Source organism: Silene latifolia, chromosome 7 (assembly GCF_048544455.1).
Source record: "Silene latifolia isolate original U9 population chromosome 7, ASM4854445v1, whole genome shotgun sequence".
Classification (NCBI taxonomy): Eukaryota; Viridiplantae; Streptophyta; class Magnoliopsida; order Caryophyllales; family Caryophyllaceae; genus Silene; species Silene latifolia.
Genome location: NC_133532.1, coordinates 18,506,561 through 18,523,108, shown reverse-complemented (window position 1 = coordinate 18,523,108; position 16,548 = coordinate 18,506,561). Strand labels below are relative to the sequence as shown.

Here is a 16,548-nt window from a genome sequence, read left to right as displayed (position 1 = left end):
GGAGGTGAATTAGTACCATTAAACCCAGAGATCGAGAAATCATTGCGCGAGTTGAGACGATCACAAAGGGTATTACCGACAGAGGAAGAGCTGAGTACTCTGTCAAGTTACTACGAGAACGCTCTGTTTGAGGAAGATCCACCTACATCTACTGCTTCTATTTCTTCACCGAGAGACAGTCACTTCTCCGTAAATTCCAGTCATGGTCAAGAAGCAACAATTGCCATCACTCGAGCCGATAGTGAGAATCTTTACAAAGGATTCGAACTACCCGGGGGAGGCGAGAAAATTCGAGCCAAAGCCTTCCTATATTAACCTGGTTGAGAGAAACCAGTTCGGGGGAGCTGCAAATGAAGATGCAGCCAAGCATATGGAGACCTTCGTTGATTATTGCTGCTGTATACCCCCGCCGGCCGGTGTGACCCAAGATCAGATCAAGGAGACCATGTTCATTTTCTCTCTTCGTGACGCCGCAAGAGAGTGGTATAGAGATCCGACCGAGCCGCCCATGGGATCACCGACTGGAATTCCTTAGCCCTGGCATTCTACAAAAAGTACTTCTCTGCCTCAAAGACGAATGCCATTAGAGCTCAGATTACGAGCTTTAAACAAGGGCCTGATGAGAACTTCCATGAAGCATGGGTCCGTTTCAAGAAACTGGTGCGAACCATACCGCACCATGGGTTCGAAAAATGGAGTCTTTGCAACCAGTTCTATAATGGGCTATATGACGATCTGAGGGCTATTTTGGATGTTGTAGCCAATGGCCGATTTGCTGAGAACATGGGAGAGACCAAGGGTTGGAAGATCATCGATAATTTGGCCACTCACAAGGCTGAATATGGGAATTCGAGAGGAAACCAGAGGAGAGCTGCTGAATCTTCCTCTGTTGCTGCACTAGAAGCTCTCACTGCAAGGTTTGACAAATATGAATTGGGAGGAGCTTCTAAAGGTGAGATGTACCATGTTAACGCTGTTTCAGACGGTCCTTTCGTCTGTAGAAGATGTGTAGCTGAGGGGCATGTCTCAGAGAATTGTTCTGTCCCCTTTGAGTCTTGTGCTGCCTTTCAACACTATAGGCAGACAAACACGTACTATGAGCCGAATGTCCACCCCAACTTGAGGTGGAGCAGTCAGAACGTCCTGAATCCAACTCAACCTCCACAACAGCAGCAGCAGCAAGCCTATGTACCCCCTCACAAACAACCATATCAAAAACCTCCGTATATTCCTCACCAGCAGCAACAATCCCAAAATTCTGAGTTCACCGAGTTGAAGAACTTATTGCTGAAGGAGTCCCAGGCTAGAGAGGCCGGGATGAAGATGCTAGAGAGCCAAATTGCTCAATTGGCTAGCAAGAGCACCACTCGAACTCCGGGACACTTACCAACTCAAACTGACCAGAAAGAGACCCTAAACGCCATAACTTTGAGGAGTGGGTCTACCCTGGAGGGGCCTGCTATGGTCGAGGATGCCACTGCGAAAGATGAGGCAAAACCGAGTCAAAACAAAGCTGGAACGAGCAAAGGAAAGAAAAAAGCGTCTACCAGGTATATCAGTCGATCGACTGACATACCCGGTCGATCGACTGATGTACGGGTTACAGAAGCTACTGGTCCTGTTCATCCCAGTCGATCGACCGACATCACTGGTCGATCGAATGAGATCGCTGCTGATAACGAGATTTTTCGTCCTCCGATGCCCGACAACTTGAGGGATCATTTGTTCCGGGGCACGACAGTCCCGAAAATATTGGGGAAAGACCTGAGTGTTGATGGGTCAGTCCCGGCTCCGAAGTTCGATCCAATGACGGTTAATGGCTCACATTTGAGACGGTCTGAAGAGGGGTCAAGCTTCAATAAAGAGAAAGAGGTGGACTTTCAGCCTAAGTACACGGATGCCGGCATGCGAGACTTAGAGGAGAGGGCTAAGGTACTTCTCTCAGCCCCGTATCCAGAGAGACTAGTGCCGACAAAGGAACAGGTATTTTTCAATAAATTTGAAAAGGTTATTCGTAGTTTGAATGTACAAGTTCCTTTCCTTGAGTTGGTCAATCAAGTGCCTGCCTATACTAAATTCATGAAACAAATCCTGTCTAAGAAAAAGTCACTTGAAAATGTCCATACTGTCGCATTAACCAAAGAGTCATGCTCTTATTTGTCTCACACTGCACCCCATAAGCTAGAGGACCCGGGTAGCTTTTATGTTCCTTGCAATATAGGTACCTTCTATATTGAGAAGGCATTATGTGACTTAGGAGCTAGTATAAGTGTCATGCCCCTGAGTCTAGCTAGGAAGCTCAAATTGACTAGGTTCGCAGTGACAGATATGACAGTACAGATGGCTGACCGATCTGCGGTCCAGCCAATAGGAGTCTTAGAGGACATCCCTGTCCAAATAGGGAAGTTTTTCTTCCCTGTTGACTTTGTCGTCCTTGACATGCCTGAGGATGCTCATATTCCCATTATTTTGGGTAGGCCATTTCTGCACACTGCTGGTGCAGTCATAGATGTCGGTCTAGGAACCTTGACTTTTAAAGTGGGCAAGCATTCTATTGTCTTTGCCCAGCCATCTAAGAAAAAGGACCCCATGTGGCATGTGACTTGTAATACCGTTTCTGACAAGAAATCGTACTTTGTGCTTCTTGATATGCCAATCTCTATTCCTGTTGTAACCCCTCCGCCCTAGATTGGGAGCAAAGTGGAGGAAGAATTGTCTATTTCTGATATTGCAGGAGCTGGTTTGGGGAAGGAAGAGCTGCAAGTCACTCCAGCCGCAAAGAAGCCAATTGTTTCACGAGGAGGTCTTGGTTGCTTAGCTATGCCACCGATGAGGAAGTTGATGACGAGCCGGTCAAGGCAAGGGAGTCCGACTTGGACTCTGACGAGCTAGAGGAGGTCCTTGACTGGGGAGATGATGAAAGTGTTGATCTGTTGAGCCATACGGACGTGGAAGCTAAGAAGGGTGCAGCTGACAAGATAAGCACCGTTGAGGCTACCTTTAGTAGCCAGAAGCCGACGAAGTGGGCCATACCGTGGCCATTCTTGATCAACTACTAGTTGATCACATGTTTTCCAAACTTTTTATTTGCTTTTGTTAGACACTTCTTATTGCTTTTGTATGCGCGAAACCTCGCATTTTATTTTGCTTGCTTAGGATTTTATGCGTTTTAGACTTTATTTTGGGTTTTGCATAATTTTGGGCGCGTATTATTGTGCATTTGTAGGTTTTTAAACCTCTTTAGCTCAATTTAATTGAGCAAATACGAAGAAATAAGGATTACAGCAGTATTTTCAGTCGATCGACTGGCTACATTAGTCGATCGACTGAGTTGCACTTTCCAGGAGCTACTGTTCCTGAGACATTGGTCGATCGACTGCCGTTCTTAGTCGATCGACCAAGGACGCTGCTGTACCTGTTTACGTTCTCTCTCCTGCTATGTTTGGTCGATTTGCGGACTTAAGGGAGTTTTCTACTCCAATTATCCTCCGTCATTTTATTTATTTCTTCTATTTTTCCCAATTGTGCACAATTTTACCGCTACATTATTGTCTTTCTCGATTTTATGCGTGGTACTTTGTTTGTCTTTTCAGGTAGTTTTTAGTAGCACTGCTGGCTACTGAAACCTCCTAGCTCACGCGGGTTTGGGGAGGTTTCCTTTGCTGCGCTTAAAGTCTTGTGAGTTCCCGAGTTCCACTTCATGTCATTTTTTTTTATTTGTTTATTTTCTCGCAAATTCCCATTTCTCTTTTCTTCATTACATGAATTTGCACAATGGGGACATTGTGCGATTTGGTTTGGGGAAGGGTTTTGCGTCGCATATCATTTGCTTGCATTCACGTCTACATCTTGTTTTGCATTGTTTATTTCATTTTTCATATATACAAAAATCCAAAAAACTTGAAAAAAATTTCAAAAAATTCAAATAAAATGCACGTTTATTTTAGCATATAGGTTGAGTCGGAACGGTAGTATTTCAAGGATGATATTGCATTTGCATTTGTTTTGCCTAAGCCTTGCTTGATTAACATGTTATTAGTAGAATCATAAGTGCATATCCACGAGTTTTCGTTATTTATTTGCTGAACTTGAGACTTGACTTAGAAAATTGGCAAGCTACATCATATTTCTGAGATTTAGAGCCTATAACTGGTGACAACTATGACCGGTTTATTTAAGAATGTGAGTAGTACTCCTTATAAGACATGTCACATTAATATGCATAAATATGAACTTAATCTGCTTAATACCTGTATTGCATTCGGTTTGTGGTATTGTTGACACATGCGGTAGAGGTTTCCTTTTCCTTATTATGCCCATAAGCTCCACACTGCCAAAAATAGCCTTTTGTCCCATCCTACATCCTACATATAGCCTGTCCATTGTCAAGCTAGTAGTCCGTGTCCTTGGGATTATTACTTAGTTTTTGGTAGTAAATGCTCTTATCAAGATTTTGTTGGGAAAATGAAATGAAAGAAGGAAAGAAAAGAACAGAAAAGAAAAAAAAAAGAGAAGTGAAAAAGAATGATTCAAAAAGAAAGAAAAAGAGTTCTGTACTGTTGAAGTGGTCGATCGACTGGCATCATAGGTCGATCGACCGAGGTTCATGAGAAAGAAAGAAATCAAATTCGCATAATTCAAGCCTTTATCTTTTGGCGATTTTTGCTCCCATGTATTATTCATATTTTATGGGGAGTTGGTTGATTGCTTTTATACCTGGAGATTGTGAGATTTTTGCTTGCTATAGCACCGTTTCATTTGTTTTTGAGCAAGAAGTTGGATGTTGCCATATGGTTCCGTTTTGGTACTACCTTGATCACCTGTACCTCCACTTTTCCATAAAATGTTTTGCCTCTTCTTACCCATACCTCACATACCCCATATATACCTCGGCATGTGTCATGGTCATTTGTTGGTTGGAATGCATATGTACGGTTGTAGAGATTACTTTCATATTAGATTGCAGGCATTGTTCTTATAGGTCGTAGTTAGGTGAGAGTCTTTACAAAATTACTTCTTTCTATCTTACATATATTCACCTGTGCTTATTTGAGTAATTTGAGCGACCCGTGAGAGTCCAATTTGATAAGTCTCTACTGTTGACGGTTCAGCATAGTTTTCTAACGACTCCATAACTCGTTTGCATGATTCATGCGCTAATTGATTGTTGGTTATGCATTAAATTGGTTTAGGCTTTACATGTTGTAATTCGCTCTGAGTCTGAACTCGTTCCATTTAGATCGAGTCTAGTTCTTGCTTGGGGACAAGCAAGGGTTTGGTTGGGGGAAGTTTGATGCGTGTCTTTTAAATGATGTTTTGCACCTCATTTTACACGCATTTCAGAGCTCATTTGTGTAGTTTAAGCTACCATTTCCTCCATTTCCGTCTACTTTCGTGTTTTTGTACCTTATTGCAGAAATATGAAGAATTTAACGGAAATCAAGCTAAATCCGTCCCCGAGTATCCAGCATTGCATTTGACGTGAAGTATCCACTTAAGGAACGAGCTTGGTGCGCTTTTTGAGGCCCAAAAGACAAATCCACGAGATTATAGAAGTTAAGTAGCAGCTCAAGCAGTCGATCGACCACTACCTTCAGTCGATCGACCAATATGCGGTTCCGTGCTATCAGACATCGAGGATCGATCGATCGACCACTACCATTAGTCGATCGACCAATCTGCTATCCCAGACGAGGATTAAAAGACCGAGGAAGCGCAAGCCCATTATGTTTAGGTTTTGATAATAAGTTGTTACGTATGTTGGCTATATAACGTAACCTAGAACATCAGAATAAGTATTGAGTTTTGATCCCGATTTTACCTAAGTTTTTACACAGTAATATTTAGTTTTATAATTAGGGTTTGGAATATTGATTAGCATTGGAATTTTCGTTCTTATTCTCAATCGTTCCTCTGCAATCTCGGTATTCTTCTGCCTTATTTCGATTCATCCTTATTTCATTGTTAGTATAGAATTGCTATTTAGTATCCAAAGCCAATTATCGTTTATCGCTATTTGTTATTTGAATACTTCAAGCATGAATTCATTAGTTCATATTATTATGGTTGTTTTTATCAGTACCATGAGTAGCTAGATTAATTGTGCTAGGATGTAGGCGAATTATAGCGTAGGCGGCGTAGTATTGTTTTGGACTTAATCGCGTGTCAGTCGATCGACTGCCATACCTGGTCGATCGACTGACCACGTGAGGTTACCTTTCGTTTTAATTGATTTTAATGTTGTATTTAACGAATCGAATGCATGCGACAAGTTAGATGCTTAATTATAACTGACCCATTAGATCGAAAGATAGGGACAGTTGTTAGACCACCAATTAAAATGACTAAACTGTGCTGAGATCGAAAGATAGGTATAGTTTAGACCGTTAGTCACTTTTCAGGACGAGAGTCAGTATTAGTGATATTAGGGACTTTTAGCGAGATCGAAAGATGCTATCTGTTAAGAGTGGACCGAGAGGACCTCTTGTTTTCCCGCCTCACATGTGTTTGATTCAGACCGACTTAGTATGTTGCCGCCAAAGCTATAGTGGACCGACCATCCTAGTACCCCTCTCTTTATCTGTTTAATCCGTCTTTTTAGTTTATTGTCTTTATTTACTCTTAGCTATAGACCAATTCAACTCAACCCCTACACTCGTTACCTTAGACTAGAATTAGACAGCTAGAAATTACGTCTGCCGCCTTGTGGTTCGACCCTGTTACCACTAGCTTAGGTTAGTCTTAATAGGAAATTATAAATCTTATTTTTGGTACTCACAACGACGGGTATCAAGGGTCTCCTCTCAAATCCTCATCAACATGCCCTTGAAGGACATATACATGTAATAGGCAAACCCGAATGCCCTTCGCCTCGCAACATAAGAGATAGTTGGGTCTGCCCTATTGATGAATCGATCGATGAAATCCAACATTCGCACTCCTTTAGAAGCCACAAGACGGTCCACATCAGCTCTTACCAACCCAAGCAAGTCACTAAACTTGTTCTTATACCCTTGAGAAGTGGAGAGAATGGCAGGCGAGTGCTCCGGGTCCCAACCACCAATCAAAGCAATTTCTTCGGGAAATGAGCAAATGTCGTCTCCAGGGAAGGCAAATACGTGATAATTCGGGTCCCAATAATCAAGACAAGCATCTAGAAATGGTTTGACTACCTTGATAAGCTTCAAGCTCAAAAGCGATCCAAAATTATAAGCACCCATGTCGTGTTTCTCCACATTAGAGAACTCATTTGTCCATTCTTTTAGACGAATTTCGAGAGTATTCATGATGTATGCTTATTTTGGGAGCTTTATGTAACAAGACGACGAGAGACCGAAGAACTATGTGAATAAAACCTCCCTCGACGTCTCTATTTATACTAAAAGTTGTTTCCTAAAATCTGTCAGGACGGATGCACTGGGAACAGGCGCAGCACCTGCTGCGCCTCTTTGAAGGGACGCAGCTCTTGTTGCGCCTCTTCCTCGGCCATCTTTCTGTGATTTTCCGCGTTGGATCTTTCCTAAATTCTTCAAAGAATAATTTCCTATTCATACGGGTTATTATTTTGGTAAATATGTCAAGTTGCCATATTTCGTGTTTCCTAATTTCACGGGCACGCATTTCGAGGCAATATCGACATTTTCGTCATCTTAGCACGCTTATCCATTTCTTTTTTTACATTTTTCTTTTGGTGAATCATTTCACCAATTTATTCATTTTCAAACTTATACATTTCTTTTTTAATTTTCTTTTTGAGGAATCATTTCAGTCCCGTTCCACACTTATACGTTTCTAATTTTTCTTTTTTTTAGGGGGTAGCCCTCCCTACCGTCCGGTCATTTTCCGGCAAAATTTTTGCACTTTTCGCGTTTCTGAGTCATGGTTTTGTGCTAATTTAGGCCATGTGTACAAATTCATGTTCTATGTGACTTCTATATAAATTTCGGCAGCATGACGGCGCAAACCGTCATCTACAAAACCTGTTCAAAGTTAACCTGCAGGTACAAACAAAGTAACCCAGCAGCAAAGGCACTCGGGCCATCATATATACAACCAACAGAGGACATGTACACCAAACTGGGGGTTCGAGCCCAAAACAAAGTCTGAATGTCCAAAATGTAAGTCCCAAAAATGTACAAATGTACAAAACACAGCAAAAAACAACAAAAAAAAAGCTACTGCTGGTCGCCGTCTAGCTCAGTAACTCTCGCCTCGAGAGCAGCAACCTCGACGTCGCGGACCTCGAGCTCTCTCAGGAGGCGAGCTGTCTCCTCCCGGGACTGGGCAAGCTCTCACTCCAGCTCACGCTCCCTCTGCAAACAACAAGAATTGGCTCATGTCAATCATTTCAAACATAAGGAAGATTAGAAAAATTCAAAAATGAAGTAAACGGAAGGTTCATACCTGACGTCCTAGGCCGCCAGCAAGTGCCTCAATGGCAGTAGCCCGCAGCCGGTTGTCTACCCTCCATAAAGCCACGAACCGGGATGGCGCGACCTACATTTCAAAAGAAAAAATTCTTAACGATTGGACAAACTCGAGCAAATGTGTTCTTACACAAAATTATACAAGTTAGGAGACTCACCCTCCGAATCAGATGCTGCCACTCGTCCAAGCCAACATCTCTCACCGCCACGTAAAAGTCACGTAGCTCGGAGATTGTCGTCATCCCCGTCACGTCAGTGTACTCAAGGGTCTCGGGTTACTCTGGGGGCTCGATGCCCGCCGCCTCGACCTCCTGCAAAGTGAAGTGATTTCCATTAACCGATGATCATTCATCGTGTTCTTAAAATAATCAAAAATAAAAGAGGATAAAGCACTTACCATAACCGGCCAGTACGCCAACCTCCCGTAGAGGAACGCCGAGTAGTCCTCACCAGGAAGAAGGAGGGCATCACCACCGACGCCAGTCAGGTCAGCCTCCCTCTCAGCCTCAAAAGGCTCCCTAAACATCGTCCGAGGAGGATCGATGGGAACCGTCAAGACATCCCCAGAGCACTGACGAGCCAAGCGCTCACCCAAGTACCACATATGACCAATCGACGTCCTCAGCAGCAACCGGCTCGAGCTCCTAAGTCGAAGGACTTCAGCCACAAAGGGAGGAGCGCCAGCGTACTCCACCCAAGGCCTGGGCAACCACTGGGAAACGCAAACAGGGAGTCATTCTTATGATTAGTTCTGAAAAAGTAATAAAAATGAACGAAGGTGAAGTACTCACGCCATCCAACTGAAGAGCGTTCACCTCCCACCGACAGACGTCGTGGAAGGAACGCCGGCTCCTCGTATGACACATCACCCAATCCCGCACAACGGGATATGCCTTCTCCACCGGCTCCGTCCTCTTGGGCGCGAGGCCCGGAAAGTAGGAGTACACCCACGCCTGTAAAGCAAGATAATCAATAACGATTTTCATGATTTGACAAAAAAGGAAATGATCTTTCATGAAATGAAATGAAGGTTCATACCTCCAACAGATGTCCAGGGCCGACACCAACAGGAGAAGTCCCCTTCTCCATCAACTCCGGACGAACCATGGCACTCATAAAGTGGATGAGGACCGCAAAACCAGCAAAGACCCGACTCCCCCAATGGCCTAGGAGCTCAAAGCCGAAGAAAGGGAAGGAGCTTCGTCGAAAGCCTCTCTCCCTTGTCTCCGAGGTAGATCGAAGACAGAAACCACCAGAGCCCCAAACAGACCCTCTGCTTTGCAGTGCAGGGAAGAGGAGTCGTCTCCCTCTCCTCGATCACCACTAACGTCGGGGTCTTCCCCGCAAAGTAGTCCCGAACGTAAAAACTAGGCACCAAACCAGGTACCGCAGTAGCCTTCGCCGCCAAGTTCCAGCCGATCAACCTCCTAGCCTCGGCCGAGTCAACCCTCATGGCTGTCTCCAGCCACTCCACCACCTCAGTCCCACACGGCAGACCAGAAATCATGCCGTAGTCCTCTAACGTGACCCACACCTCGCCAAAAGGCATGTAAAACGTGGAGGTCGTGTCCCAAAACTGGTCCAAGAAAGCTCAGACGAGACTGAGGTTAGCCCGAAGCTTCCTCCTCGCGATATTCCTCCAAGCCTGCACCAAAGCATCGAACGCTCCCCGCTCGATCATGGCTCGCTCCTCAGCCGACAGCCTCTCGTAGCACCCCATCGCCGTCGTATAGCCCGAGAACGATCTGATATTCCCAGCCTTCTATGTTGATTTGAAACAAAAGCTATATTTAGCTTAGATGAAGAAGAAAAGGAATGACAAACAGAAATGAAAGAAGATGAATTAAGAGCGATGAATTCGATTTACCAAGCTCTTCACCGTCCTGTAGGACAGGTGACCCTCCGCAGCCCAAAGTAGGTGCCTACTGTCCCAGGTCTCAGCCCACGCAGGTGCTCCCTTCAGCTGAAGACCACCCCGTCCAACGTTGGCCCGTCTCGAGGCCTCCTCCTCCTCAGGAACCTCCTCCTCGAGGACCTCGTCCTCAACAGCCGTCACCGCAGCGGTGAAAGCCTCCTCTAACGCCTCCTCAAGCATCTGAGAAGGGTCAACAGCAGTGTCCACGTCCATGGGACCTCTCTCGGATGTAGAAGCCTCGTCGCCTGCAAAATTAAAGTGAATTTAGGCCGCGTCAAGTGACGACAAGCCTTAATTAGGGGATTTTCGAGTTTTCGGAGCTCCGACATCGCTCTTTTCTCGCCATCCTTGGCAATTTTCCCATAAACCCGCCCGCTCATGTGGTAATTTGGGTCAAGTCAAGCCTAAGTTGAAGCCTAGTCATGGGTTCGAGTCGGAATTTCGACAGCATTTCTTTATAACGACGATTATGCCCTAGGAAGTGTCTTGAAAAAGCCGTCACAGATCAAAATGCCGAGATGGTAGGAAGTTTACCCATCATGCAAGGATTCCAAATACCAAGTTTCGTCACAAATGGGAAATCCTAAGGCTATTTTCGAAGCGATTTACGGTTTAGCTGTGAAACCGTCACAATTTCACTCAAATGCTCAAAACTCAATGAAAATTCGAAACAAATACATGTTTATGATCCTTATACTACCAATTAGCCATTTACAAAGTCAATTTTTCAAGACAAAATCTTTTGGGGGAAAAGCCCCAAATTTTCGACTAATTAGGGAAGAAAACCCTAATTTTGTCGGTCCCATTTGATCAAATACGGAAGATAAATGCAAGATTGATACACATACCTCGATTAGTCATGGCAAATGCAAGCTTTTGGATCAAATTTTGACGGAAATGGTTAGAATTTGAGAGATAAATTAAGAGTTTGTGTTTCGAATAATAAAACAAACCCCTCTGTTTCATCGGATTTTTACGAAGGATTGACACATCCAGGAAAAGACGCAGGAGGTGCTGCGCCTCTTCCAAGGGACACAGCTCTTGCTGCGCCTCTTCCTCAATTTCCCTCCATAAGAATTTTTGAAGATTCGTTATAAGTTCGTTATTTTGTGGGCCCATCTTTGGTGCGCTTCTTCCTCGATGCCATATCACATATTTGGTCCGTTCGACGTATATTCTTTGCCCGGATCCATATTTCTAAGCCAACAGCAAACTATTGCCATGTTTTGCCAAGACCTAGCTTGTTACAACGAGCGGTTCTTCTTTGACAGGTGTTTCGACACGCCTTTATTATGTTCCCCCAGCGAGAGTACACGGATAGACATTCCCTCTCGAGACATGGAGATCAATTCCCGATTATGTTCCCCCAGCGAGAGTTCATGGATAGACATTCCCTCTTGAGACATGGAGATCAACATCGACCCCAAGCTCTTCTGAAGTTAGTTTGAAGCCGACCACAAGCAGATTTCTCCCACCAGTTCCAGACTATGTCCTGCTGTCTTCTCCCAATATCGCGTTTTGTTTCCCCTGGAGTTTCAAGGAATTTCAGGTATGGTCTCTTCTTATGGCTGGCGAGCTTCCTTACGTAGTCTAATGAACTTTAAACGACCCTCCCCGATAGTCGACAGACTCTAAAATGTTCCCGACGACAGGTCCTTGGTTCAGACCCCTTGAGCCGCCTCGCGTCGCCATAGTCGTCAGGTTGTAATCTTCGATTGACCTGATGGCTATACTTTGACTTTCGCCTTGTCCAAGCCTCAGTCAAAGTGGGGGCTCTGTAGATACCTCATTTCTGCACCTCCCGTAAACCACCCGGTGATGATTGGGCCGCATGTTTGGTACGCGGAACGATTTATGACAGTTCGTAAGTTTATCGTCAAGTGATCGCTCAAACACCTGTGTCTACCTCTTAATTGTCATCTACGTGCCGATACGATTGTTTTGGCAGTAATTAGAGTACATTTGGAGTCTGGGTCAAAAAACCGTCTTCATTTTCTAAAACCGAGTCAAGATGTTCTGGAATGTTCCGGATATTTCTATTCCATATTTTGCAATCTTTTAATATTTGGTAAAGAATTTCCCGTAATATTCACACAAAATATTAAGGAAAATAAGATTAATCCGTTATTCCATAACCAAAACGCGGAAATCTTTCTTCCGCAGAAGGAAACCACTTGGGAAAGGACGCAGCAAGTGCTGCGCCTCTTCCAAGAGACGCAGTGCCTGCTGCGCCTCTTCCCAAGTCCCTTTTTGCGTATTTTTCGTATCTTTTCATATCTTTTCGAGATTCACTTTCAAAGTTTCTCCGAAAAACCCTACTTCCTCCGCGTGATTAGTATAAATAGAGACCTTCGATCTCACATATTTCTCACGCGAGTGTCCGCACTTCTCTTCTCCCTTTGCATTCTAGACCACGTTCTTACTTTTTGGCGCCTACGTGCTTGAACATTCGACCACGTAAGCTCGGATCTTTCTGAGTACCAGCCTCGTTTTGCATGACCGGCCAATTTGACCAACTCCACAATAATCAACTTTAATCAATCTGTTTAATTTCTCTAAGATGGCACTTTCGTCGTACATTCGAGTCGAGCATCACTAAACGTTAACTTAGTTCATCTCGTTTCGTCAAACATGTAAGTCTGAGGGTGTAAATCCTTCTTTTATTATTGTTCTTTATTTATTGTAATCACAATTGTAAGATTCATGTCGAAAGTATGCTTAAAACCGATTTGTAAAACCTTGTTTTAAACCCTTTTTACGGATTATCAGAAGACAACCGTCGAGAAAGGACGCGGTACCTGCTGCGCCTCTTCGTGAGGCTGCAGCAGTTCCTGCTTCCTTTCTCTTCCTTCGTCTTTTGATAGTTCGATTGTTTTCACTTTGTTATTAATTGTGCATTATTTCTTTTAACACAATGATTCTAATATGATAATTCTAACATGTAAATAAATCATTAATAACTTATCATCATTAACATCCCGACTTAAATCCCTTATAATTCATATTTGCGGGTTTTCGTCATTAAAATCAAGTCGGTTTCTTAGAGGTTTGATTCATCAATATTGAGTCTCTGGAATTCATTGTTGATATATTTGCATCTGTAATTCATTATCAACATCATTAATTCGTCATTAATAATCTGTTTAACCTAATTAGTTTGTTTATCTCGTAACTAATTCGTTCATCTTGTATTTAATTCGTTCTAATCAGTTTCATTCATGTTTTATCGTTTTTATGACCCAATCACATGTAAATAACCTATTAAACCACTTCCATCTGAGTCAAATAACATTAATCGATCATTAAATTCACCCACGAATATTAACAATTTGCAATTCCGGCTTCACAACCAGAACTGAGCCAGGGAACGGACGCAGCAACTACTGCGCCTCTTCCAAGGGACGCAGCTCTGCTGCGCCTGTTCATGGTTGATTTCTGTCTCTAAACTCCCGTTTTGCCTTGACCTAGTTTATTAGTTTGCGTATTTAATTAGCTATTATTCGTATTATCGCCCTAATTCCCGTTCGTTAATTTATTTATTTATTCTTTCTCAAATTATCCGTTTTAAATGTATTTTCGACATAAATCAATTAATCCAATGTAATTATTCTAATTTTCTTTATTGTGATTTTCATTTCTTTTATTGTATCACTTGTATGCTTTCACATGTAATCGATTTAAATCTCTACTTCGACCCACTTGTATGATTAAATTACTTATTCACCGACTTAGTCTAATTCTTCACATGCTAGGATTAAAACGTTGGATGTTGCATTGCATGCATATAATCGACAATATATCGAGTATAGACAATTTCCCTAATCATTAATAGAGGCCGCTATCGAGGCGGGCAGGATTAGGTGTTCGATCAAAAGAGCTTCCTAATACGTACCCTCACCCCTTACTCCAGATCTCTGTGAACATCCGTGTTCATTGGCATCTACGAGAGTCATTCTAGACATAGAATGCTAAGGGTAACGAGTTCTTGGTGTTCGTGTCACTACTTTGTGTCTTGACATGATATGAGGTATTCGAACGGTTTCCAATTTTCCACAATAAATTGGTGGCGACTCCACAAATGCAAACGCTTGTTCTCAAGCGCCCCCGTGGGCTCGCGTCCACAGCATCACAACCCCAAATCTTAAGGTAAGACAAATTAGGGACCTTCCCTTTCCACATCTCATATGGAGTCTTCTCACTTGCTTTAGTTGGGCTACGATTGAGTGAGTGAATGGCCGTTTGGAGAGCAAATCCCCAAAAGGAATCAGGTAAATCAGAATGACTCATCATAGATCGAACCATATCAAGTAAGGTTCGATTTCTCCTCTCGGCAACACCATTTAGCTATGGCGTACCAAGTGGAGTGAGTTGTGACACAATGCCATATCTCTTCAACTGTGAATAAAATTCATTACTAAGATATTCACCACCACGATCGGATCGAAGTGCTTTAATCTTTTTGTTCAATTGGTTCTCTACTTCGTTTTGAAATTTCTTGAATTTAACGAAAACTTCACTTTTAAACTTGATTAAGTAGACATACCCATATCTACTTAAGTCATCGGTAAAAGTGACGAAGTAGTCATAATTTCCTCTAGCGGTGATAGTCATTGGTCCACACACATTGGTATGTATTAGACACAATAAATCACTTGCTCGTGAGCCTTTATTACTAAAGGGGTTACGAGTCATTTTGACTGGAAGACATGATTCGCATGTACCAAATGATCGAAAATCAAATGATTTAATTACACCAATCGACACTAGTCTTTTAATGCGCTTTTCATTTATGTGACCTAATCGACAATGCCAAATGTATGAATCATTTGCATCACTTGTTTTGAGTCTTTTTTATTTCATGTTATAGATATCTTTGCTTGAGCTAGAAGTGTCAAGAACATAAATACCATTAATAGAAGTGGCTTGACCTATGGTCAAGCCATTTCTTAAAATTACACAACCATTGTTCTTAATAGCAAAAGAAAAACCTTCCATGTCTAACATGGCAACGGAAATGATGTTCTTAGATAAATAAGCTACAAAATAACAATTATGTAAGTACAACTCAATTCCATTAGCTAAAACAAGTACATAAGTCCCCTTTGAAGTGGCAGCTACCCTAGCTCCATTTCCAAGTCGGAGATCCACGTCACCCTTTTTTATCTTTTCCACGTTCTTTAGCCCCTATAAATGATTACAAAGGTGAGAACCACATCCGGTATCCAATCCCCATGTTGAAGTGGAAGTAAGATTTATATCGATAACAAAGATTTCGGAAGAATTATTACCTACTGGAGTGACGAGTCCAGCAGCAATATCTCCCAAATACTTGGGGCAATTGCGCTTCCAATGGCCTAGGTCATTACAATAATGACACATTTCAAATGGTTGGGCATCCTTCTTGTGTTTGGTTGTGGTAGTCCCACTAGCCACTCCCTTTACAATCGTGAATTTGGGTTCTTTGCTCTTCCTTGCTTTCTTCTCATTACTCTCTTTAGTTTTGAGGTCACTTTTCTTTAAACTCCCACTAAATTCTCCATTATCCCTCGTTTCATCAAACAAGGAAGCCACGGAAGTAATGACATAATCTTCATGAGATTCATCAATTGTAGGAAAGATTATTGGAGTGGGATGAAAAGAAGTTGTGAGAAAGCAAAGATTCCCATATTTACCAATGCTAACTCGTAATTCTCTAGTCGAATTGTGATCGTTAATGGAGCAATTTTCATCGAATAATTTAAGCCAAGTTTCAATGGTAATAGGTGAAGGAGAAATAGATGAATTCATTGCGGTAAAACAAGATAACTACAAAACGGAGATGAAGGAAATAATTAACATTTATCGTTTCACTTGCAAACATTTTAACAAGATTTTAAAAGTATGCATTTATATAATGACCTCGCACCTAAATTATATAAATGATTCCGAGATCCATCTTTACACAAACATGGGCACGGGAAACCGATACAACCCACACTTGCATAAATTTGGTGAATTAATTCTTTAATTGATTCTACCATAGAATTCTCGGTCGATGTATTTCATAAATTCTATCTCTAGCCCCGGAACATAAGACTGGTCTTTATATCCCGTTGAGTCCAACCAAATTTCGCGTTTAATAACATTTTATTACCCCACTTATCCAATGAAAAATGAAAGTACCACGAGGAACCGAATCTACTCCAAATGTCAAAGGGATTCATGAGT

General features: G+C 42.5%; 1 non-coding gene across 1 annotated transcript; it reads right to left on the bottom strand.

Annotated features, from left to right (window-relative positions):
• Window positions 1-579: 579 nt before the first annotated feature.
• On the bottom strand, window positions 580-686 carry LOC141593212 (small nucleolar RNA R71). The gene has a single exon (XR_012521315.1). It is a non-coding gene; the product is annotated as a small nucleolar RNA R71 (small nucleolar RNA).
• Window positions 687-16,548: the final 15,862 nt, after the last annotated feature.